Source organism: Gopherus evgoodei, chromosome 3, assembly GCF_007399415.2.
Source record: "Gopherus evgoodei ecotype Sinaloan lineage chromosome 3, rGopEvg1_v1.p, whole genome shotgun sequence".
NCBI classification, from domain to species: domain Eukaryota; kingdom Metazoa; phylum Chordata; order Testudines; family Testudinidae; genus Gopherus; species Gopherus evgoodei.
This window is the reverse complement of record NC_044324.1, coordinates 118,957,640-118,982,850: the sequence shown is the minus strand read 5'-3', so window position 1 is coordinate 118,982,850 and position 25,211 is coordinate 118,957,640. Positions and strand designations below refer to the sequence as shown.

Genomic DNA, 25,211 nt, shown 5'->3' with positions numbered 1-25,211 from the left:
TTCAAACTAGCAATGTCTCTCTAAAGGGTGCAAACAGCAAATAAGAGTCTTGTAGTCTTTCATCATTGGTGATATTAATATGTTTATTAAGCAATTTTTAGGAATTGTTTTATTTCAACAACATGAAAAAGGAATATTTGATAAGAGCTCCTTTTTTCTTTCTTTAGTGAATTTAGGGTTTATATAAAGTACTGGATTGACAGCCTGAGAGTAAAAATTCCATGCAAGTACAAGTATTACAAGTTTTCCCATGCTAACCTGCCAGTGTACCTTAACTCTGACTTGAAAGGACTGCTAGTGGGTTAAAAACATGTTTCTGTCCAACAGCATCCATTTTTTGGCTTTTCTACTGAGAGGGCACAAGGCTGCCACCGGTTAGTGCCAATAGTGTCAACATGCACCCCTGTTCGTTTGTGAGACCACTAACTCTGTATACATATACAATGGAACCACAATAATATCCTGCAAAATATTCCTTATTCTGTTTTAGATCCCAAAAAACCCTTCCCACAACTATTAAAATGGGTGGGGACATTCTGGCCCATGTTTCCGTGACTCCTAATATGAAGTAATCAGAAGAAATAAAAATATTCTAAATAATGATGACTGTCAAGTGAAAATTATGTTAACATTTTTGTTTACTGTGTGATTTAATATTCACTCTCATCTTATATAGCCTAAATATAAGACTGCATATGGATGCAAAGCCTTAATTTCATTTGGTTCTGATTTGTACACCTGCAAAAATGTTCAGTTTCTGATCTCATCATACTGCTATAATGAGAGTGGAGTCTGGATAACAACTCTTTATGCCCACCACATTGTTTGTGCATCTATATTTGTTCATGCTGCTTTGGACGTATATTTTTTTCACCTTTTTCCAGACACAGAATTGAAGGCATAGTTGAAAATATGGCTTTTTACTTTTAGTTGATTTCTAAATTTACCATTGTTGAATGCATTTTTTCTATACCTACTCTAAGTGGGCCCCACAGGTAATGTCTATACACAAAAAATTGTACCTCTTTAACTATATCAGTATAGATAAAGTGGGTGCCTGCAAATGTGAATGCAGTTACACTGGTATAAAGGTGCTTATACTGGTACAGTTTATTCCCTTTAATTTACAGGAATAAGCAATACCAATATAAGGCCGTGTCTGCACTAGGAGTATTGTACCAGTGCAAGACTACCAGCATACTATATCAACAAAGCTTTCATACTGTGGATGCAGCTATACTGGCAAAGCTGCGCTTTGTACCAGTTTAGTAAAAGCACTCCTCATGAGTGAAACAAGCTATATTGATAAAAGCTCAGCTTTGCTGGTCTAGCTGTATCTACACTAATGGCTTCTTCCAGAACATCTACGCCAGTAGAAATCATGTCAGTTTTCACCCCTCCAACATAGCTGTGCGACTGTGGTGGTCAAAGTCTGTAGTGTAGACCCGGCCTAAGTTACCTTCATGCTCTTATAACTGTGTCCACACCAATTTAACTGTTGTGTAGATTAGGTCTCAGTGCCAGTTCTCATTTTCCTTAGAATGACACACAAACCATAACTAACTTGTTATGTTTTAATGACTAGTTATGTAAATATTTTGGGTGTGTTTTACTACATCTGATTTTTGTTACTTTAGTAGGAGCTTTACTTAGTTAAAATACTTTTGACAACCTCTCCATTCTGAGAAATTTATACTGAATCATAAAATGCCACTTTCCAATATCCAAAAAACGTCAGCCCCTCAAAAAGGAATTATAAAAATATTTCAGTTCCTGAGCACTATCTGTTTTAAAATACAAGTTCACTTGAGTACAACAGTGGTAGATGGTACTGTACCTATATTATATTGGCATTGGCAGAAATCTTTCTGGTTTATATGAGCTGCCAAAGAAAAAAAAGGTTGTACGTTGTTTTTTGAAAGGTGCACTTTAATTACTACTTTGATGTAAGAGGAGTCCATGCTTGAATGTTGTGGAAAATGTTTTTTTAAAACAAGATTATCATAAATTCTATATAAAGAATTACACAGGAAAGAAGCTAGATAATTTGCATGTATATAGTTTAGCTTTTTTTTAATTTTTTTTTTAACAAAGAGCTAAAGGGAATTGAAACTATGATGTCAGCTGACATGTAACAGTAACCCAGTGGTGTTAATTTGAAATAGAAAGGGATTGATTCTGTTCAAACAGAAAGCTAAAATTCCTTGTCAGTCATTCAAAGGAGGATTATGAGGACAAAAAATAATTTCTGTTAATTTGTACTAACTTTTCTTGGTTTAGTGCTTCTTTCAGACATATTTTCAGTTAGTTGGAAAATTCTATCAGATACTATACGATCATGTGTTGGAAATTTTATAATAATGTTATTTTCTAGTCATTAAGGCTGCAATAATGTTATGGGCCCAATTTTGCAAGCTTGTCATTTCAGACCACACAGTGAAGTCCGTGAGACTTCTATGTGTGATGGACTTGCAGAACTGGGCACAATACTTTCTCTCAAAGTATGTTATGAATAGAGAGAATTGTTGGAGATATTTAACAATCTCAAAGAAACTCCCCATTATGTGTTGTGGAAGATGATACTGCCTATAATGTAATAATAGAAAACAACATTTTAAATTTGTTAAAATAGGATTTTTAATAGGCAGTTTTTGTATACAGTAATGTTTATTCTTAACAGAAACTTTCTGTTTAAAAAAAAATTAAAGGGACATGATCAGAATTTCTAGATCTTACAATAAGCCTTTATTGGCACTGTTATTTTGCCTATTTTACCTTATAAATCACATTGTTGTCATTATTTTAAATAAAAATCAACTTCTTTCTGCAGTTCCTTGGTTTTGTCTGGAGTTGTTTTAAAACAAAATCAATGTGTGGTGTGTCCCATTGTAAATAAACTGCCGCTCAGACATTAACTGCAGTGCTGTTGTAGACATGCACACTAATTTGTATACGATGGGATTATTTGCTAAACTAATGCATTAGGGACTTTAAAAATTGTTAACTGTAAAACTATATTTACTGCATATCATTTTAATGATGGTATCAAAATAAAACATACTACTAAGTCACGTGCATTTTATTTTTGATTCAGATCAAATGCAGCCACAAAACAAATATGACTTTGTTGGATAGAAATGTCGTGGCTGGTCAAGAAACATTTAAAATTGAAATATACTTATTTCTGAGATAATAATTGGGAATACCCTTCTTTGACAGCAAGATGTGATAATATTTAGTTATAGAGAAAAGCCAATATGCAGTAGAACATATCTTGGTGACAGGTATTAACCGTGTTTATAATATAGTGCAAAGGGTTTTTTTAGTGCAGGTCTGCTTGAAAAAGTGACTGATGATAATGTATTGTGGAGTTCCATGGTTATTGTCTCTCAATGATTTCCAGTTCAGATGACAAGTAAACATATTTTTCTAAGTAAAAGTGCTATGAAGTTATCCTGGGATCTGAGAGTCAAATTTTTTTTCCTCACAAGCATGAACAGTAATGAAGGTTCTATCAAGTGAGCTAGGTCCTGAGTGACACCGGTGCAATCCCTGCCCCTTGCCTTCAACTAGTATGATCAGTTGTCACTGACTGACCCCAGAATTGGAACTGAGTAAACAATTGTGTTAATGTTGCATAAAAAAGAGTAGAATCCACCTCAGTTTCTTTTAGAACTCCAGAGATGGACAGCAAGAAGGAAAGAATAGTAGCGTAAAAATAAAGTTTTGGTGACTAAAATACGCTGATAGGACTCTGAATAAACAAAGGGAAGAGATCTATTGAATAAGATGGTGCCAGTTTACACAGTCACTTTTCAGAGTGGAACCACAACCATAATGCATTTTATGTGTGAAAATAATTTCTATTTCAGATCAATTTTGTGTGAAAATAATTTCTAGCATGTTGGTGCAGTGGATTATTTTGAAATACTGCAGTACTTGTATGTCACCACAATTTATGTGTGAAAACAACCTCAGCAGTAGGATAATCACCCTCACTTTCTGACAAAAGGATGAGATCAATTACATTTGTAAGATCAAAGGCATTTGTTTTTTGTGCTTGGGAGAGACAAAAATGATTCTTTAAAAAGAAAAATACTTATCTCTGAATGGACAATGATAGATTCATGGGTGAAATCCTGTCCCTCTTGAAGTAAATGGTAGTTTCACCATTGACTTGAATAGAGCCAGGATTTCTGTATAAATGTTAAGATCAGAAGCCACAATTATAGTAATCTAGTTTGACCTGCACAACAGAGGCCATAAACATGGAATAGACTCCTTTAAACTACATGTGACTTTCGAAGAATGACTTTTTCTTCTACCTGTCAAAGCATTTGGATGTAGACTTTTTCACAGTACTTTGATAAAGAATGGCGCACAAAACATGCAATGTGTTCATTAATTATTTTGTGTCTAATTCTACAGTCCTTATACAGGGAAAAACTCCTAATTAAGGCAATAGGAATTTTACTTACTGTAGGACTGGGCCTCTTCAGATTCAGTTTGTATTTCTTAATATATAAGTGGTGGACAAGTTATGTTCATTTGACTTCATGATCTACAGCTGATTCCTGGCAGTGACTGATAAACATGTTACTAATACATCTGAAGTGATTTATGATTAACATTAGGATTTTAGTGTGTAATAAAATACCTGACTAGGAAATCGTGGCCTGATATTAGCAAACTAAAAACAAATGATCCAGATTTTTTTTTAAAGATAATGTGCTGCCAAATACACCTCTACCCTGATATAACGCTGTCCTCGGGAGCCAAAAAATCTTACCGTGTTATAGGTGAAACCGCGTTATATTGAACTTGCTTTGAACCACTGGAATGCGCAGCCCCGCCCCCCTGGCGCGCTTATATCCGAATCCGTGTTAAATCAGGTCACATTATATCAGGGTAGATGTATGTTGCTAACACCTCAGTGAGTTAGTTGCAGTGGGGAGTGAGATGAGCTGGAGAGAGGTGCCTGAGAGCTGTATACATGAATGAAGAAGATCACCACCATCAAGTCACCAGTAGCATCCTATATGTATTTTGCTAGTATTAATATACATCCAAACATGTTTTATGCAGATAGCAGATTTTTGTTCAATTACCAATAATAAATGTTGTACTTTGACCTAATTTATCATAGCAAGTTGTTTTCATTTTGCTTTTCTTATGAAAACTTCAGAATCAGCAATTCCCCAGTGAAAACTACTGCATAGTTTGCCCCATTTGTTAGTGCTGGCTCCAGCAAGCTATGTTGTTGGCAAGGAGCAGGGTCACGAGTCAGTGCTGACAGGTGCTGGCAGAGTTGTACAGGGAAGCTCCATAGTGCATCTCTTGTTGTTTTGCTTGGCTGTTGTCAGTGCTTTTGGTCCCCAAAATATTAAAAGATGAAAACAAATGGGGAGTTGTTAGTGGCAGATAGTCTTTCTTCTCTAGTAACTGATGTGATTTTTGGCTTATTTCACTAGTGATTTGAAATCTCTTACCTCCTTATGGCTTTTTGGTGGTCTTTGTGAAATGAGTTGCTGTCTTAGGGCTTGTCTATACACACAGCACTGCAACAGCACAGCTGAAGTGCTTAGTGAAGACACTACGGCAGCGGTCTCCAACCTTTTTACACCCAAAATCACTTTTTGAATTTAAGGGCAACCCAGGATCTACCCCGCCCCTTCCCTGAGGCCCTGTTCCTTCCCCAAAGCCCTGCCCCACTCACTCCATCACCCGCTCCTTCCATTACTCGCTCTCCCCTGCCTTCACTCACTTTCACTGGACTGGGGAAGGGGTTCAGGAGGGGGTGCGGGCTCTGGGCTGGAGCTGAGGGGTTTGCAGTGTGGGGGGGGACTTTGGGCTGGGACAGGAGGTTGGGGTGCAGGCGGGGATACAGGGTACTGGCTCTTGGAGGGGGGCATGGCTGCAGCAGGGGGTTGGGGTGCAGGAGGGGGCATGGGGAACTGGCTCCAGGAGGGGGCTCAGAGCTGGTTTGGGGTGCTGGCTGTGGGAGGGGGCTCAGGGCTGGGATTTGGGGTGCAGGAGGAGGTTTGGGGTGCTGTTTTCAGGAGGGGGCTTAGGGCTGGGGGTTGGGATGCACTTACCTCCGGCGACTCCTGGTTGGCAGTATAGCATGGCTGTTGCTAAGGCAGGCTCCCTGCCTACCCCAGTCTCAAGCAGCTCACGGAAGGGGCCAACTGTGGCTCCTGGAGTGGGGGGGGGGCACGTGGCTCTGCATGCTGCCCCTCTCTGCAAGCACCACCTCTGCAGTTCCCATTGGCCACAGCTCCCTGTTCCTGGCCAATGGGAGCTGCGGGGGCGGTGCTTGCAGGCAGGGACAGCGCGTAGATGGAGACCCTGCCCCTCTGGCCGCAGGGCCATGCTGGCCTCTTCTGGGAGCGGTGTAGGGCTGTGGCAGGCAAGGAGCCTGTCTTAGCGGCAGCCCTGCTGTGCTGCTGCAGATCAAAGTCGACTGGGAGATCCTCCAGGATCTACTGATTGGTAACCACTGCCCTACAGTAACTCCTCACTTAATGTCCTAGTTATATTCTTGAAAAATGTAACTTCAAGCAAAACAATACTAAGCGAATCCAATTTCCCCATAAAAATTAATGTAAATTAGTGTAGCTAATGGGAGAGGATTTTCCATACCCCTGAGCAACGTAGTTGTATCAGCATAACTCTGTAGTGTAGATCAAGCCTTAGTCTAATTTCTTGTGGGCAAAACCCACCATCTCAGGTGGCACCCTTGTTGGCAGTTTCAGCAGAGAGGCCAGGCATGGAAATGGAACTACTTTCTTACTGACTCTTCAAAATGGGACCTCTGGAATAGGTTTGGGGTACCTTTGCAAGAAAATGCGTGAATGCTTTTCCCTGCTGCTTGACTGTGCAGACTTCAGTCTCTAGCAGTGATAATTTGATACCTTTCCTGGGTGCTAAGTTAACCTGAGGACAAATGCTAATATTCCCAGGCAAAGGCTAATTCTCTGAGGCCAGGGAGGAAATGAATCTTGTCGCACGGCCCTCAGCCTGCAGATACGGTGCTGAGCTGCCTTATAACTTCTACAACACCCAAGGGTCTATAGTAGTGGCTGGGTTGAAGGTGTGAGGGGTGGGGTTTAAATTCAGTGAACCTGCACAGCTACTGCCCTGGATTTCTGTCACTGCTCCCTAAGCCACACCTCACATTGCAAGGGACTGGCATGCAGAGGGCTGAGACGTCTCCTTGGTGCACACCTCTCTAGAGCCTGAATGTGGCAGACCTGTAAAGTCTTCTTTGCTCATGGTGTGCCCTTAAGAGAAGGAATATCTAATCTACTTTCTACACCTTTTATTCTTAGGAATTAAGAGACAAGCACTGGAGAAAACTGTTACACTTAAATATGTATGGTTGGATGCATGCTGACTGAGGATGAAGTACAGAGGGGAATATTCGTGCTTGGTGGGTTGTTAATGTGACTGACAATGGGGCATTATCGCCGGCTAGTAGTTATGTTTATCAACACAAGTTTTCCCTATGCCATAAAATCTCCAACTTCTGTATGTTTTTATTTTACCTTTTAAAAGCCTTGCCTCAACCGAGGCTTTTATATTTTAGCTGCATGGGTCACACGAGCTTGCCTCAGCCAGTAGCTGAGCTCCAGCAGAAATCGCTGCCACCATCTTGGATTAATGTAAATGATAATGGTGCTGAATTTCTATTGGTTCAGTACTCAGAGCAAGCATTTGGAAGTTTTTCCATTGACTTATATACCATTTTGGTTTAATTTAGTGTCATTTGATCATGGTCAACAGTTTGAGATACTTAACCAGCAAGAAAGGCAATAGTGGAGAACAATTCTGATCACTTGAACGCTGTCTCAGTCAAGTGGCTTGGCTGTCAAACTAAGAGTGTAATAAATAGAGACTGATTGTTTACAGATGCATATACTATAGTATAGAGGTGTCCCATACTTTCCAGCTTGATTACATGGAAATGCCATGGACTGTCACAGCTGAGATGGAGGGATCATATCATGGTTTAATTTTCAGCCAGAGAATGCATTTCAACTCCACTGCTTGGACAGATTTTTTCTGTAGAAAATAAATAGAAATTCCAATAGAAAATTTAGGGTTTTGTTTTTGTCATATTGTATAGAGCAATATATAAACACACACAGCTAGAATAATTGCATCAAGTCAGTGGTTTCAGATTTATATCTGTGTAACGAGAGCAAAATTTGGCTTTTAGTCCTTGCTTTGATCTTATGCCTTTTGATATTCTTTTAAAAACAGTTTAAATCATCCAGCTGTTAATGTGTGAACATCAGCCTCTGGATCCACACGAAGGTGCTCACACGGGGTCATAATCTGTTACAATAGAATAAGATGCTTTCAGTATGATTTGGGTATTAAAACCTTTAAAGGATTAGGCACAAAAGTTGTGACAGTGGTTTAGAAGATGAGGGAGACCTACATCTCTTCTCTAGGTCATTCGTGCTTCCACTTTAGTTATATGTTAACATGATATGTCTGACCCTAGTTTGTCTCAAGTGCCATCATTTTTGAGTTGCATCAAATGAGTAATTGTTTGTAAACTACTGATATTATTCATCATGAAAACAAATAAGAAAATAATGCCTTCAGTAAAGCTGTACGGTCATATATATTGCTGTGTTGTAAAAGCAAGGATGGAATCTTACATATCCAGCCTTCCATACAAATTACCATAACCAGCGATTAAGCCTAATCATAACCCAGCAACACTCAACTGAGTCAACCTACAGCTAAACCTTCCATCTTTACTTCTCCATTTTAACTGTAGTGCTTACTGGAAGAACTGGGTAGAAGAGATATGGGGAAATCATTCCTTTCTTATCACCAAACAAAAAACACCACTACCACCACAACAAAAAACCCTTGAGATACGAATTTAAAAGATACAACATTGGGCAAAAGAGGTCAAATTATGAATAAATGGAACACTGGCTACTTGATTTGTTTATTTGATAAGGATTCTGCCCTGTGTAGGTGGTTGTTGTTGGGTGTTGGAAGCACTCAGTTTTTGACTTTGTACCTTTTTGCACACCCTGAGGTTTGTGTACAACCCACTATAATTGCAGACTGAGTTGTTTGTTATTTTGCTAATAATAGTTATGTTAATGTGTCAGCTAAGGAGTGCCATCTAGTCCTGGTACGATCGCTTAATTGTACAGGGCTCCATGCTCCTGCAGCTTGCATGCAACAGAATGATGAAAAGCAAAGCAGTGAATTACAAGCCAGGTCTCAAAAACCCAAGCAGTGCCCCAAGCCCCTTATATGGTACGATACTGTAAGCCAGTAGCAAGCTAACTGGCTGGGAAAGTAGAATAAAGCTTCTAGTCCAAGACCCTTCCTGCAGGGTTGGCTTTATTTAAATAAAGGAAGAGGCAAAACAAAATCGAATAAACACAAAATACCAACCACCTCAGGCTTTGCTAGCTGGCAATGAAAAGGATGCATCCTTTCCTCTTTAGTTGCCCTTCCTAACAACCGTGGTGAGCCCTAAGACTTCCCTGATCCTGAGTCTTGTCTGACTACTCTTCTGCCTCAGAAGCAGGAAGCCCAATATGTGATTTCCTGTAAGGCACATAACTATGAGCAAGCATGTGGCCTGCAACTGCAGCTCCCAGTTTTAAAGGGCCTAAGGGCTGTAACAGATGTACTGGGAGGCATGTGCATATGCCTCCAAACCAGTGCCCTGTTACCAATACCGTACCCTAGCCAACAAAATCAGCACAGGACAGAAGATCCACAAAACAACAGCAAACAGAATCAGTTGGGGGGCAGGTCTGCAGAAATATGCAAGGAGTTGGGAAAACCCAGTTTACTATGTACGAAACTGGAAATAAAACATACCTTACTATATAGAAAAGACCTAGCAAGTTGCTGCTGCTATATGAACCTTGGTGGTACATTATAAAAATGTGTTAGCGAAGTTACAAGAACAGAGGAGCCATTTGAAAATGTTATGGCAGTAGGGGCTTCATCTCCACCTGTCAAAGAGTTGTACATTTTCACTGACCACTTACGCATATTCTGGCCCCTTATAACATTTGCTGGTATGATGCTCCACAGCTTTCAAAACTGCTCTCTACAGATTTTGGCTCTTTTACAATGGCCTTTCATAACCACACCTCTTGTGGTTTTGCTACAAAGTGGTTTTCACTTGGAAGAGCTGGTGTGTTACGTAGAAACTTACTATACTTCTGTGTCACTGATATTATTTGTGCATTCCAGGTCCTCCATTTTTTTTTTGTCAAAAACAGGTGAGGATATATTGCCTATGTATGTAGTCTGGAATCCTTGTGAGATAGTCCAATTATTTATCTGTCTACTTCAGACTGAAATATTTTTCTCTTAGTGCTGTGTGTGCTTTTTGGAGTGTTTTCTAAGACATTTTGACTCTTTTCAGAATTTTAATTAGCTCAAAATGGTTAAGGAAAAAGAGATGTAATATCCTGAAAAAGACTTTCTAATAAAACGGAAAAGAATAATATAAATATTTCTACACAAAACAATACTCAGTGAAGTACAAATTCACTTTTAACTCAGTATCTGGATTTTCTGTTTCTGATCTTTGTTACTTTAATTGATATTGTGTAGTCAGTTTGAGTGAAAATGCTATTCCCATAAGACAAAATATTTATTCTAAATATTATTGTTGCCTAGGCTCTTGTTGAGTTCATGAGAAACAGCAACAATTAAGTTGGATTAATTTTTTAAAATATCTGGTATGTTTTCTCATTGTTTCCATGAAAGCGATTTCAGTAAATATTGTAATGATTGCACTTTGTAGTTTAAAATGAGATTACTGGTTTTTGAGATTTGCGGGTTCTAGCTATTTTTCAGATCTGCTCTGTCATGATTAGAAATTTAAAATAAAATGGGAATATGTGATTGAAATTCCAAAAGAGTAAAGACCGTTCTCCCTACAATTAGCTCCCTTGCTTTAGTGTCTTATTTTTGTTCATTATAATTTCTGTTTACACAGTGCTGATATTTATAAAAGATGATTACTAAAGTGCCATCGAGTTTTGCTTTCACTGAGTCTTTCAGCTCCTTGTTTCTTAAAGTTTGTAGAATTGTATAACTGTGTACACACGCGCACACCAGACAATTTAAACATGCAGCATCACCCCAGAATGCTACATAAATTTAATTTATTTTTTCCCATCAAGTCAGTTTTTCTAGCATAATCATTGCAGCAGTTTTCTTCGCAATTTTACTATTTTTTCCAGTAACTTCTAAGGACAAAATCCTGTCTTTACTATTTGAAGACATGTTCAGTAAGGGAAGGAGCAGAATAATGCTGGGAGCAACTCTGGCACCATACCTGTCCTGCTGGCACAGGATAGCATTGCTTAGAGCAGCTGGGTGCGGTGGAGAAGAACATATGTGGTGAGGCATACCTCACTGGTCCCGGAGGGCCCTACCCATCTCTCAGTGAAGTCAGTTGTTTCACTGGGGATGTGAATTGATCTTTATAAAGGAACAGCATGCACTCTCACTTAGTCCCGGCTGTGTACTTGCTGTATATGTTCTGGGAGCCAGGGTCACATCAGAAGCAGGCAGACTACATCCCCTTGGTCCCTAACGCACAGCCTTCGAGGTAGCAGTTTCCCTTTTCAGGCCCTATTCAGAAGCTCATTCCAATTTAGCAAAGCACTAAAGCATGTGTCTAAATGCTTTGCTGAATTGGGGCCTCAGTGCTGCCTTAAGTACTATGTTACACTCCTCTCTTCTACTACTCCGATGTATGTGTTGGGAGAGGAGAAACTCCCTTCTATCCTCTTCTCCCATTACTTCACTTGAGCATCACAGGGTAGGATTTTGTCCGAAATATTTAAATATCTGAAAAGTAAAAAAACGAAAAAAGAAGTAACACTTTGGTTCATCACTGTGAGGTATATGAATTTACAGTGTGATGCAATCCTCAGGTTTCCAGTAGCCAAGGCATTCAAGCAGTAAAATAGACTGTAGTTATACCTAGGGCTATGATTTTGTCACGCAGGACATGGTGGCTGTAAAAACACGTTTGGTTAGGCCCCCAAACCGAGTGGTGTTTGGACCTAGTTGGACGGGGTTGCAGCACTACTCTGGTTTGGCCAATCCACCCCTCTGGGTCCATCTATGGAGGGATGGATGGGCCAAACCTGAGTGTTGCTGCAACCCCGTACACCAAGGTCACAACACCTTGAGCAGGGAATCAGGCCCAGCCCCATGGAGCAGGAGCTGCTGCTGTGGGGTAAGAGCAGGATGTGTTTGCTCTCCAACACAGACCCCTCCCTCCTGAGCCTCATCTTTCAGCACCTTCACTTACATCAGCACACGCAGGAGTTATGCCAATGACGTTATTTGGTGACCTTTCCATGATTTATCTTTTTTTTCCACTTGCATCTCTACCATGAAATTTACTAACAATTTCCATGCCAAAATCATAGCTGTTGTGTATCCCTACCATCTCCTTAGAGAAACATTTACCTGCATCAGCTTTTTGGCATATTTATTTTAAAGAAGTAGAATTGTCTGTTAAGTGGGAAGTAGCTCAAAAATTGAGCCAGCTACTACTTTGTTTTATTTGTTTACCATGTTCTTCTCATAAAAATGGCATTAGTGTACTTTTAATGATCTGTTTAGTGGAGCTAATTCCTTTAAGGATGAGGCAGTTCAACTGAAAATCTCAAGATAGTTACTATTCCATTTGCACTTCTTCAAATATCATTCAGATAGATCTTGAATAATTACAATAAACATAACTTTTTAAAATTAAATTCCCTTGTTATGCAACATACCACACAGGTTTTAAAGGGTAAGACTACTGTATATTTTGCAGGTGAAAATAACTTTGTTTAAAGTATACACAAAATATTTTGTGAAATCTTCCCTATATATGTGTATAGTTTTTTAACCATTACCAGAGTGAGCTGATTTAGAATGGATGTGCATGTATTTATTAGCAGGATTTCACAAGAGACAACAATTTGACCCAATCACAATTTCCATCCATCTATTTATGTTTGCTTAAAGTCTCAAATTTTAAATGGAAAAAGAAAAGTCAATAGAATTAATACACTTTTAAGGTGTAATCAGCATATTTTGCTACAAAATGCAGTACAAAGAACAGATGGCATTTTCCCATGTCAGATCTCGCCAAAGATGCTTTAATACTACTTTGATTATTTGAAGAACTGTAATACATAATTACCCAAAGATTAACTTTCAGGATGTGGATAGCTGTTTGAAAACACTATTCCTTATTACTTTCTGTCCTTAATAGATATATAGCATAGTGGTAGCCACTTTTCATATTTACATTCAGTCTAGTCTAGTAGGGCTGTGCTCTGTGGCAATTGTTTCAGTGCAATCAGAAGTATAACTCTTGTGTCTTAGATAGTTTTAGTATAACTCTATCTGTCTTAGATATGAGGCTTAAAGTAATGACTCAGGCTTATCAACTTAATTCAATTTAATACAGTACACTAGGTTTGAAATTTCAAGAAAAGCTGATGAGTAGCATCCAGGTCTTTTAGGATGTTTATGTTCAGTAAAAATTTTCTCATAGCCACTTGATTGAGTGTACTGCCCAGCCTCCCTTTCCCCAAGAAATCATTCCATTTTACAAGTAACTTGATCATAAATGTCTAGATTCTGGTTTCTCTTACATCTGACTTAATCCAGAGGAACATTGCTGAAGTCAATACTGCTTTGAATTGACATGGGTGAGATTAGAATCTCTCCCTAAACCTGTATACTAGAAACTACTGACCAATATCAAGTATTAGTTTTTTAAACGGAATGTAGTTTTGGTGATAGGTGTTAGATTAACAAACCTGGAGACTGATGTTCTTTCTATAATTGCAGAACGTGTGCATCTGGGTAGCTGCACAAGCTTCCCTATGCCAACTGCCTAATGATCCTCAACTGTAATTTAGAGGAATCACCTTTAATAAGTTGTTTAATTGCTATTCTTATTAAGTCATTGGCTCTTGCTGAGACCAGTTGCTCTGGTGTTGGATTTAGAATGTGTACTCCTGCACCTTAGGAATTGGACTGACACCATCACATCATTTCACATAGGCCACTGAACAGCTGTCGGTTGGTGAAAACTTTAAATCATTATGAACTTATGTTGGCTTTGAACCATTTACTTAGAGGAGAAAAGGTCCATAATCCCATTATGAAACCAGCTAATACCCTCCTAGCAAAGTGTAATTCAGAGTAAATAGGATGTGTTTTCTTAAAAAGCTGACCATGAAAAATACGTTCTTTGACCTTGCTTTAGTACAACAAGACATTTGGACACTGATCAAAGAAGTTACCTGTTTAGTTGATGAGGTGCAATCAGATCATGGAAAATGACTTGTTTTAAAACATCAAACAGCCTTCCTTTTCACCAGAGAGACCATGCATTCCCTGGCTATTGTTTAAAGGTCAGCATTCACCAGCTGAATACAGTTACCGCAGATATCTTCTCTTAAATGTATAGAGAATGACTGTGGTATCTCAGACACCACTGTGTGACTACATGCTGACTTAATGGTGACCTCTGTGTTTATAGTTTTACTTTTAAATGTTATTCTGCTGGATCCTTAAATCATTTCATGAAGGGGAAGAGGTGAAGCAGGAAGGAAGTATCTCTCTGTTCACTTGTGCTTTGCTGGACTGTCAGAACTATTGAGCAAGGGAATCCCTTAAGCCTCTAATTTTACACTAAATGTGTGTTCATGAAAACTCATTTCCCCTGAATATCCCAAAATGTGTAAGGAACCATTCATATTTAATTATACAAGCATTTACAGTAGGTAAGAGCTTGGTGTATTGTTTGTATTGCAGCAATGCTCCCTAGACAAGTGCTACAGAAAAAATAGAACAACTTACATCCCAAGCAAACATTGTTTCTAGTCACACGTTACTTAACTGTTTTGCTATGTAAGCACAGAGAATGCTTTTAGCAATAAAAGCCACTGCTGGTTTCTCCTCAAAAACTTTGCAATGCATTGGAAATGACTGAATTTTGGCCCTCAGTCTGCCGACACCCTGAGGGACTGTAAATGTAATGACGTCTTTGCTTGTTTCAGCTGCACAACAGGAAACGCTTATGGCCTCCCCTTCTTCCTGCTTTGAGAAAATAGTGCTCTCTCTCTCTCTCTCTCTCTTTTTTTTCTTCCTCCTCCTGCAGTATTGCTGGCTGAGACCTAGTTTCAGGTCTGCACTCTGCAGTGAGCCAGTACTAGCACAGTACCCTGATTGATGTTTCCATCTCCTAGAGTCAGCCAATGAGCTTGCTATTGCTCTGCTTTAGTGATGATGCGAGAAATAGAATTTCTTTTTTTTTCTCTCTCTCCGGAGAAGTAACAGAGAGGAGAACACAGTTATATTGCAATGGCTTATTTTACAGAGCATGTCAGTGGATACAGCTGAGCTGAAAAGACCAGGATGGTCGGGTGATAATTTGCCTTGGGGAGACTACATCACTTGCATAATATAGAGGATACACTGTCAGGTGGGCATAAGACATTCATGGGATCCTGAAATGTGGTCCAAATAGTGCTGAATAATGCTGAATATAAAGGGCCTGAACAGATTTCTTTGCCACGATGGAATACAAAATCTTGCTTTTCACAAAGCACTGACAGGAAACCTCTTGTTTAACCCTTTCTAACTGCTGCCTTTTTACTTTGTGACAACGCCACAGATATAAATAACGACGTTTATTGCAAAACACAAACAGTTTGCAGCTAATTGGGAGAGTATTTTGTTTTATCCAAGTCAGTCATAGCATTGAAGCAAAGCAGAGTATTGACAAATGAAATTAATGATGATGGAAAATTCCACTTTTTTAACAAAAGGCAGATGCTCTACTGATTTTGTATATTGTAGTATGATAAGAGGCAGATGTTTGAAAGATTAGTTACCTTCAAATATAAATGAATTTGGTGCAGCTGATTTTTTTAAAATAACTGTATAGAAATACTATTTTAAGAGCAGGTTTTGTCAGTTTTCATAAGCAAGTTCTGAATTTACCTCTTTAATCTTCAGTTCTATCCACCACAGGAGTCATTTGGTTTTAATAATCTGTAGTTATGTAGCATGAATCTTGCAAGGAAAGATGCTTGCAAGCAGGAGAAAGAGTGAGATATGCACTGAAATAATGACGTTCACTGTTTTGCAAAAAGGGAGATGACTAGGCTTTGAAATTAAATACTATAAACTGGTCCTTTTTGTCACATAGCCTCATTCCAAATATTCATAATAAAATTTGCAAAGTGTCTTGAAGCAGAGTCTTGAGATGGAAATGTTCTAACACATAGAAGTGTTATTTCACTCAGCGATGTGCAGACTCTGGAGGATTTTCTATGTGTACGGGATCGGGGTTGAGGGAGTGTCCTTTTTTTCCTCTCCCAGTAAAGCAATATAGATTAATAAGTGTAAGGTGTCTAAAATGTGCCTGTTCTACATGCATAAGCTAAAGTGAAAATAACAGTTTGTTGGGTTTCTGCATCTCTTAAATTGTTACATAACTCTTCCCCCCCCTTTTAATAACCTCCCCCCAATAGGGTCATTAGGTATGTATATAGAACTACAGTCCTCCCCTTGGGAGATTTTGCAACCACTTTATGTAAAAGGGAGGCAAAAGGTTATTTGAGTGCATTTTGAATGAAAGTGATTGATTTTAAATTAGATCCTTTTCTTTGACAAATTATTCTATCATTATTCTGTTTTTATCTTCAAAGCCATGCCCTAGATATTAGGCCTGGACCAGCCTTTTTTTTTATTATTATTATTATTAAATAGAGAAAAATACTCACAAATAATGTGAGGAGAGACAAGTTGGGAGGGAATCCTGGGATGAGAGGAATAATGGTTACAGAGAGGCAGTGTGGTCAAGTGGGTAGAGTAGGGGACTGAGAATCAGGACTCCTAAGCTGTGTTGAAGGACTGCCATATTATCTCATTTTAGGCAAGCCACTTAACATCTTTGTGTCTCAGTTTACAGATATAATAATAATCAACTATATAACAAGGCATTAAAAAGATTAGTTAACATCTGTAAAGTGCAGCTGAATGCTCAAAGTATTGTTATTAATAATGGAAAGTGAAAAATGAGAGTTAATGCTTAGCTATGTGTTCGGTTCATCCTGCTCTATGTAGGTATTACATGCCATGGTTGATAACGTTTAGCATATATATGGTGCAATCGCTAGGAAGAGTAGATTATATTAAGAATTTAGTGATATTGCATGAACTACCGCTGCAACTGGCACTAATTCTTACCCTTATTGATAGTCTGACCAGGGAGGCCAAGAGCTGAATGTGCATGGACTGAGACTAAAATATTTTCTCACACCTACAGGTCACTCCAAGTCAGGGCTGAGGGACATCAATAGGGCAGCTAAAAGACAGATGCTTGCAGTGCTACTGTTTGTGATTTTCTTGTTTCCTGGATAAATAGTGGATTTCTCCAGGACTGTCAGTGCAGCATCTTTAAGAAGCAACTAAAGTTTTTAAAAATGGAACGTCCATCTTTAATATGAATTTCTTGTACTGTTCAGTTATAATCACACTACTTTTTTATTTTATTTTGACTTATTATTTTATATTCATGTATTTTTCCTAGTGTGTCAAAGTAATTGCACTGAACATGTAGGTAGCACTTGCATTGACATTAAAAAGGCTTACTATGTGACATTTCATGGCCTTATAGCATCTGAATTTGCAGGATCTTTTAGATACAGTACATGTCAGCTGAGTTTTTCTGTTCACACATTATACAAGACATTTTCCTTCTTGCTTTATGGCACTCAGTAGCTACTTAATACTAAAATCAGTTCTGCAGCTCCCGATTCTACATTATGCTATCAGTGGTAACAATAAATATTATCTGTGGACATCATATTAGATTTCTGAGTCTTTCAGTTCAATGTCAGTGGGACGATCAGAGTTTTCTGTGGTTACTTATAATGGATCAAATCATGAAGGGTGAAGAGGTCCCTTACTCTTGCAGAGTGGAGCTCCCTGCTGGTTTTGCCAGTCTTGGGCATTACAAACCCAGTGAGGGATCATTGAGAATACCAGGGCAGGGGCTTAGGGTGTGGGAGGGAATGGGGCTATGCTGCTTTCACCCAACATTCTGATTGTCTCTGGGAACACTCCTCTGCCAGCTGGTAGCTTTTTTTTTTGAACTCTCATCTATTCCTTGCACCAGTGTTAGGTTTGAATAGGGTGCTCAGCCTTTTCTCTTTGGCAGTCGCTCCATGAGTGAGAGCCTGTCCCCAACCAGATGTCACTCCCTCATGATCTGACTGCCTCCCACAAACTCCACTTGGATGGTCTGTGGGTATCTATATCCTTGGGGTTGCAGCACTGCTCTGTGGGTCTGGAACCAGGCCAGGCTGAACAACTGTGGCTGGGCTTCATGCCCATGAAGGGGCAGGGACATGATCTGGGCCATTGTTTGAAGTATGGATAAAGAAAAAGAGGTCGGCCTTGATTTCTTCTGGAATTCCCACTGATGTCAGTGGGTGTTGACTGTGTAAATCTAGAGCATCATATGTTTCTTAGATTAGAGAAAATAATTACTAATGGTGACATTAATCCCGGTACAGGACCAAGCCCAAAGCCTGTGCACCACTAAAATCTCATTTACGTTAGACTTGAATAGATCTGAATGGGTTCTTGTGCTGGCTCTCTGCCGAGGAGTAAATTTCACCCTCTGTGTGCATGGTGACTGCATAGAAATACTTTTTTTCTTTTTTAAGAAAAACCATAAACATATACTCATCCATACTAAGGTCTAAATCTTTGTATTTTGAAGCCAGCATCCTACTGCTGCAAAACTTAAAATAATTACCATCAATTACATTTTACTATTTTTTCTCCATTAAAAATATGAAATTTAATTTGCACTAATTATTTAGCAATATGGGATGCTCTGCATGAAAGTTATGAAGCACAAATTAAATTTAAAAGAGGGAAAAAAAAGAAAAATACATTGTGTATTAGACTTTTCATATTTCATCTTTTATTTGTATTTCTTTACCAGTCCATCTGGAAAAAGGATTTTCTTTGCAGATTGAAGCAACTTTTTAGAAAGATGAAATGCACTTGCAGTTAGTCAGCTAATCTGAAATCAAAGTTTTAGCCTGAAATGGATTAAAGAGGAAGAGTCATAATAATAACATTCTTGTTATTGCAAGCTTTACTTACCCTGCAATGTGGTGATAGTAGCAAGTAGGGTGACCAGACAGCACGTGTGAAAAATCGGGATGAGCGTGGGGGGTAATAGGAGTCTATATAAGAAAAAGACCCAAGAATCAGGACTGTCCCTATACAATTGGGACATCTGGTCACCCTAATAGCAGGCATGGTTATTATTTCACAGAGCAGTTACATAGTGGTGATAAAGGGCAAACTTCTTCCCTGTGCTGCACTGCTAAATAAGAGGGAACAGAGAGTTTCTTACAACTGTGCTAGAACAGGGCATGATCTCACAATAGACCTCGAGAGAGAGTTGCGAGAGGGCCAGGTAATGAAATACTGTCTTCCCAAAGGTTGTGTCCAGACTAGCAGCTAGCTAATGCACATGGATGAAATTCACCCCTATGCATTTACGTCTTACTAAGGCATAACCTAAGTGGTGCATAGGCCTTGGCCAGGTCCTGATCACAGGATGAATTTTATGCATGGTGCTTTTATTTGCAAGTACTTGCCAGGGGCCTCAGCTGCTGCTCTTGAAAAGAGCAACACCTGTGACCTATCACACTGCAGGTGGTCCCAAAGAACGTTGCTGTGGCTGGAGGATCGCTTTCGGAGAGAAGGATCTCAAGAGGTAAAATATCTTGCTCCCCTTTGTTGGGTTGATTTAACCTTTTGGTAGGTAATAGTGGCAAAAATGTGGGTCTTTGTGACTGGTACATCTGTAGTTTATTACAGAGATGGGCCCTAATATGTGGTGGTGATGTGTATGTTTGGCTGGGGGCGTAGAGGTCAGATGCTTCTGAATTTTAGTGAACTTCATATCTGCAACCAAACATATAGGCGGTCCTTGTTTTTGGTGTGCCTGAATCAAGGCCCTCGATCTTAACATTTCCAAACTTTGGAGATGTTTTGGAGTTGAACTTTGCTGCTTGACCACATTTCAGTTTTATCAGGTACATATTAGCCCCATGAAGAACTTGGTTCATCTTCATGGAGATTTCTTGCTTGAGCAGTTTCTTCTTACAATATAGTGCCTTCTGGTAGATTAAAACTTTTTCCGTTGCGGTTGTAGCAATTCAGTTCATTTTGCAGCAGGCCAATTCTGCTAGCAATTGCAATGTGGTGACTGGTTGTGTTAGTGGAAAAGGAAATTTTTCATTTCCGCTGAAGTGTTGCTCATGTAGATTTGAAATAATATTGCTGCAGTTTTAAAATCCTGTAGCTTTTGTTTTTTTTCCCTTAATGTGGGCTATTTCAATTAGAGACTAGATTAACTTTCTTATAAAACGGTTTTCACCATTTCATGTATCAGGCTAGTTTTAATCCAAGTTAGCACTTGGCATTTGAATACTTGGCATTAATACTTAAAATGGCAATTTCATATGGCTGAAATATGTATGTGTAGGTTTATTCAAGCATATGTTATTGGCTGCAAAATGTGACTGCACAAGCTATTCTGCACTCAGTCATTCTGCAGTATTTGACAGAATTCTTTATGTAAGTGAAGCAGGAAGTATTCTCTAGTAGTTAGGGTTCTAGCTAGAGGCTCAGGAGACCTACGTTCAGTTCCCTCCGGTGCCACAGACTTCCTGTGTGACCATGGACAAGTCACTTGGTCTCTTTGTATCTCAGTTTCCCATCTGTAAAATGGGGGTAAATAGAGGGGTGTGAAGAGGATAATCACCATATCTTGCTGTTGATCCACATGAAGACTGCTATTGGAGTCAATAAGAGTTTGCTCTAAAAACAAACGGCAGGATTTGGACCGCAGTCTTTTTTTTTTTTTTCTTTTTCTTGAGATGAATGTCAATTTTTTTTCAAGTGACCCTTCTTTGATCAGTATGAACTTTTTTCTCAGAGCAGAATGCCATTAAAGATCATGCCGGGCGTTTTAAGAGTGGATTATTCTATCCCTTTCTGAGCTCAATTCTACCACCTTTACTTACATGTTGAATGGTAAGACAACCCGAATAAGGCGAAGTCAGACAGGTGGGCCACAGAATTTCAATCTGCATCCAAATGTCAAACTCCCCAAAGTTTGTGAATATTTAAATAAAGGGTTCAGGCTAATTAATTTTTATGGCTAGATTGTGAATTCTTACTCATATTGGTGAGCTTTTCAGTATAAAATACAATAAAACTTTTACTGTAATATTAAATGTTGAAACAACAACAAAAAATTAAATATAAAATTCTCTGCCCTCAGGCCTGTGCCTGATCTGGCTACAACTGAACAGCTTTCCTTTCAAGATGGAGCATTTAAATTAATGGCTTAAACCTCCTGTCTGGTAGATGAAAGGTAAATTCTTATCCGTCCCTCCCCACCTTCCCGAGCAAACTGGTAAAATCTCATGTAAGAGAAGGAAAGTAAAATTATGCTTCAGCGGGAAATGTGAACTGGAAAACAAAATGTCCAGGTGAGTTACACACACTGGTAGCTTTGGGGATGACTTGATGCTTTGCTTCTGAGTGGATGCGTGTGGGCAGAGCTCTGTGTTCCAAAATTTACTGTAAGGTTTGTAAACCTACTGAAATCTGCCAGAACCACTGAAAAATTGGATTTATTGCTTTTAGGCATTTTAAAGGGTAACATGCCTGAAAAGTCTTGCTTATACAATGTAGTGGGAGAGGTAGAAAAGCTTTTCATTTTACCTGGCTCTGGTGCTTTCTAAACCCAAAGCAGTGCATGTGAAGTCTTGTAGTCCCCCTCCAGGGGAAACTGGGGAAGGCCCTGGGCTAGATCCTTAGCTGGTGTAAACTAGCATAACTACACTGGAGTTGTCAGAGGAGCTACACTGATTTACACCATATCTGGCCCTCATAGCTTGAAACAGAAGATGATTATGTTGATCTCCATCGGATTCAGGAAGAAGTAAGGAAAGCTAATTGTTCTCATGACAGAAAGCTACAAAATGCAAAATGACATTCAAGTACTGATAAGATGATCATAATTTGACTTTTTTTTTACAATAAGATACAGAAGCGAAAACTAAATAAATATGCAGTTTGCTAGGGGAAAAAATACCCTTGAGAATTACCACTGATAGTCAAATTTTAGAGTGGTGACAATTATTGTGAATTCTCTGCCTTTGCTACTGCTGACTCTTGGAATCATGTAGACTTAGTGGAATTCCACATATGTCTCCATAGTACTGGATCCCATTATAGGATTGGAGCCTAAAAATTTGCATATAATAAAAATAATACTAATGAGATAGATACACAGGAATGTGTCGGATAAAGAGTCCGCCCTCTGTTCCGTCCTCCCATTACTCAGTGGACTTAAGTGGTGTATAATCATCTTAAAACCAATATCAATGTTCTTGAATCAAAGAGCCTAATAATAGTAAGCAGACAGAGATGCCCCCACCTGTCATCTCTTTTATTTTCCCTTTCTGTGGTACCCCGGTGCAATTTTCTTGAGAACAAAGATATTTTGGGTCCCATTAAAAATCAGACTAAACTTAAAAGTAGCCCCATGTGCTATGCCACCTAAATTTTTGCCTCTGCCCTAAGAATTTCTTTTCCAAATATTCTAAAGTTACATGATCTTTTTGGGTATGTATCCAGGTTTCAAACTAATTGTGATAAATAACAAGTATTCCCTATTTTGATATCTAAGACTACTCACTGATTTAACCTTTGATAGGGCACGAGACTCAAGTTAAGTACTTAGGTTTGTATATTTCTCTAATAATTTAATTTAAAAAAAAGCAATCTGCTTCTGCTGAGGAACATAACTGAAGACTGGGAAACCTTAATGCCATCTTGAATTGTTCAGATCAATACTCTGAAATTGATTGTCCTACTTAAGTTTAATTACTTGTTCGGCATTCTCCCTATTTAAGTCTCATACTCTTACAAACAAACACAAAAATGCAAGATAGTAACTACAAAATGTATTTGAACAGTTAGAAGTCATAGTATTTATTGTAAATAAGGAAAAGAGTCCCCATTTCAGGAAAACATTAAAGTACCTGTTTAAGTCTGTTCCTGGTCAGCAAGGCATTTAAGCATATGCTTAAAGTTAAGTGTGTGCTTAGGTGCTTTGCTGAATAGAGATGGACTCCCCTACTTCTGCTTTTAGTATCTTTTTACAGTACAGTTTTAAGGCTGCATTACAATGATGCCAAGTAGATCGACAACAACATTGACAGAAAATTGAACAATCAGTTGTTGCTCCTATGAATTCCATATTCTTCTTCTCTCACAAAAATGGATTGAAATGTGTACTTACAAGCCCATGTATTATCCATATTCTATAAATAAAAAGAATACCTAGAATCTTGAAATATTCTGTTTATCCATTCCCTTAACTTGAATTCAAAGCTCATCTGTACTTAAACTGCAGAGATTTTGGGCAACAGCTATTTCTGCAGTTTCTTCTAATTGCTCAAATGTTTCTCACTGCCAACTGGTGAGACTCCTAACTGACTAAACTGAGAAAAGGTACTAATACAGTATGGCAAAGATTGTTAGTAGATGGATTGACCACTCTCAATAATATGAGTAAATTTGCCTTAATACCTTCCTGTCATCAAATACTCACAAAATATTAAGTTGATTCAAAAGGTGCGTCTCACAATTTCCCCCATACTGATAAAATTAATAATAAAGATAATATTCAGTTCAGAAGATGTCCCTTGGCCATGCCCTGGTGGGGGGAGCCTGGAGTGGTATCTATAGGGAGTCGAGATTGACATTCTGAGGCAGCAACATGCAGGGCAGAAGTGCTGATGGCAGGAACTTCAAAAACGACTTGTAGAGATGCATTTACATTGCATTAATGCTTTAATATTTCTTTATTTAATGTCATCTATATTCAAAACTTACGCTAAAGATGTAAAGGACAGTGGACTACAAGCACGGTAGAACATAGCTGGAAGGCAACAGTACTTGTTCTGCAGCTGTGAAAACCTCTATGTTCTTCCTGCAGTTTCAACTCTGCACCTATTTAATAGTAAAAAAAATTAAAAAGGGGGGGGGCTGGGGAGGGAGGATGGAGGGAGAAATCTAGGAAGGATGTCCGGGGCTCATGCCCTTGTACATACTCTCTACCTACCCCTAGGAAGCTTTGGGAAAATACTAAAATTATAGAATTGCATGATGACGCTACCTTATTATTATTGTTTTTATTACAGTAGTTTCTAAAGGCCTGAACAAAGATCCATTGTACGGTTCTCTTTGAACACACATTATAAGGGAGTGTCCCTGCCCTGACGAATTTACAATCTAAATAGACCAGACAGGCAAAGGGTGAGAGGAGAGGAGTGTTATTACAGATGGGGAGCTGTAGCACAAAGAGATTAAGAGACTTGCCCATGGTCACACAGGAAATCTGTGGCAGAGTCAAGAATTGAACTCACTTCTGGCGTCCTAGTCCAGAGTCTAAATGACAAGACCATTCTTCATCCTGTCATATGTTAACTTAGTAAACACACTCCTATTATTTTACTGTACATTGCTCAGCAGCATGATAATTCCTACAGCCCTGATCTTGCAAACACTTTACCCACATAATTTTAAGCACACAAGGAGGCCCATTTCAATGGGTTTCTTTGCATGCTTTAAACTAATTATATGCGTATTTGTTAGCAAGATTGAGCTCTTTATTTGCACATTTTGCTCTGAAGCTCAGAGCAGCTTTCTGACATATAACACATTTATTTATCAAGTCTCTGAAATAACATGAACTGTGGATATCTTTTTTAAAAAAAAATTTACTGACTTAGCAAAGTGGATTTCATGTCTTTTTGTGTCTTTGGTCAATATATTCAGAGCATTTTGAAAGGAAGTTTTGGATTAAGGAGATGTCTGTGCTGGGGGGCAGTATCCTGTGTTTCATTTAGGTCATGTCAGGCCATTGTTATGTTTTTCTTATCATAAAGATCTTGTGTCTGTTCTCATGTTCAGCTGTAGACTTGAGTTTCCAGGATGAGAGAAATATAGTTAGGAATTAATGCTGCAATATTATATACTATCTGACTTGCCATTAAGCCAAG

The 25,211-nt window shown here is 38.7% G+C and overlaps 1 protein-coding gene across 6 annotated transcripts in view; it reads left to right on the top strand.

The window, feature by feature from the left end:
• HIVEP2 (HIVEP zinc finger 2) overlaps positions 1–25,211 on the top strand; it is a 209,246-nt gene that overhangs the window by 42,074 nt on the left and 141,961 nt on the right. Inside the window, exon 1 of one of the 6 annotated variants that reach the window (XM_030556461.1) lies at positions 15,326–15,514. The exons of the other annotated variants lie outside the window; for them this stretch is intronic. The gene's annotated coding sequence lies outside the window, so the exon portion shown is untranslated. Of the gene's footprint in view, positions 1–15,325; positions 15,515–25,211 lie in introns of those variants that run through there. 6 annotated transcript variants of the gene reach the window in all.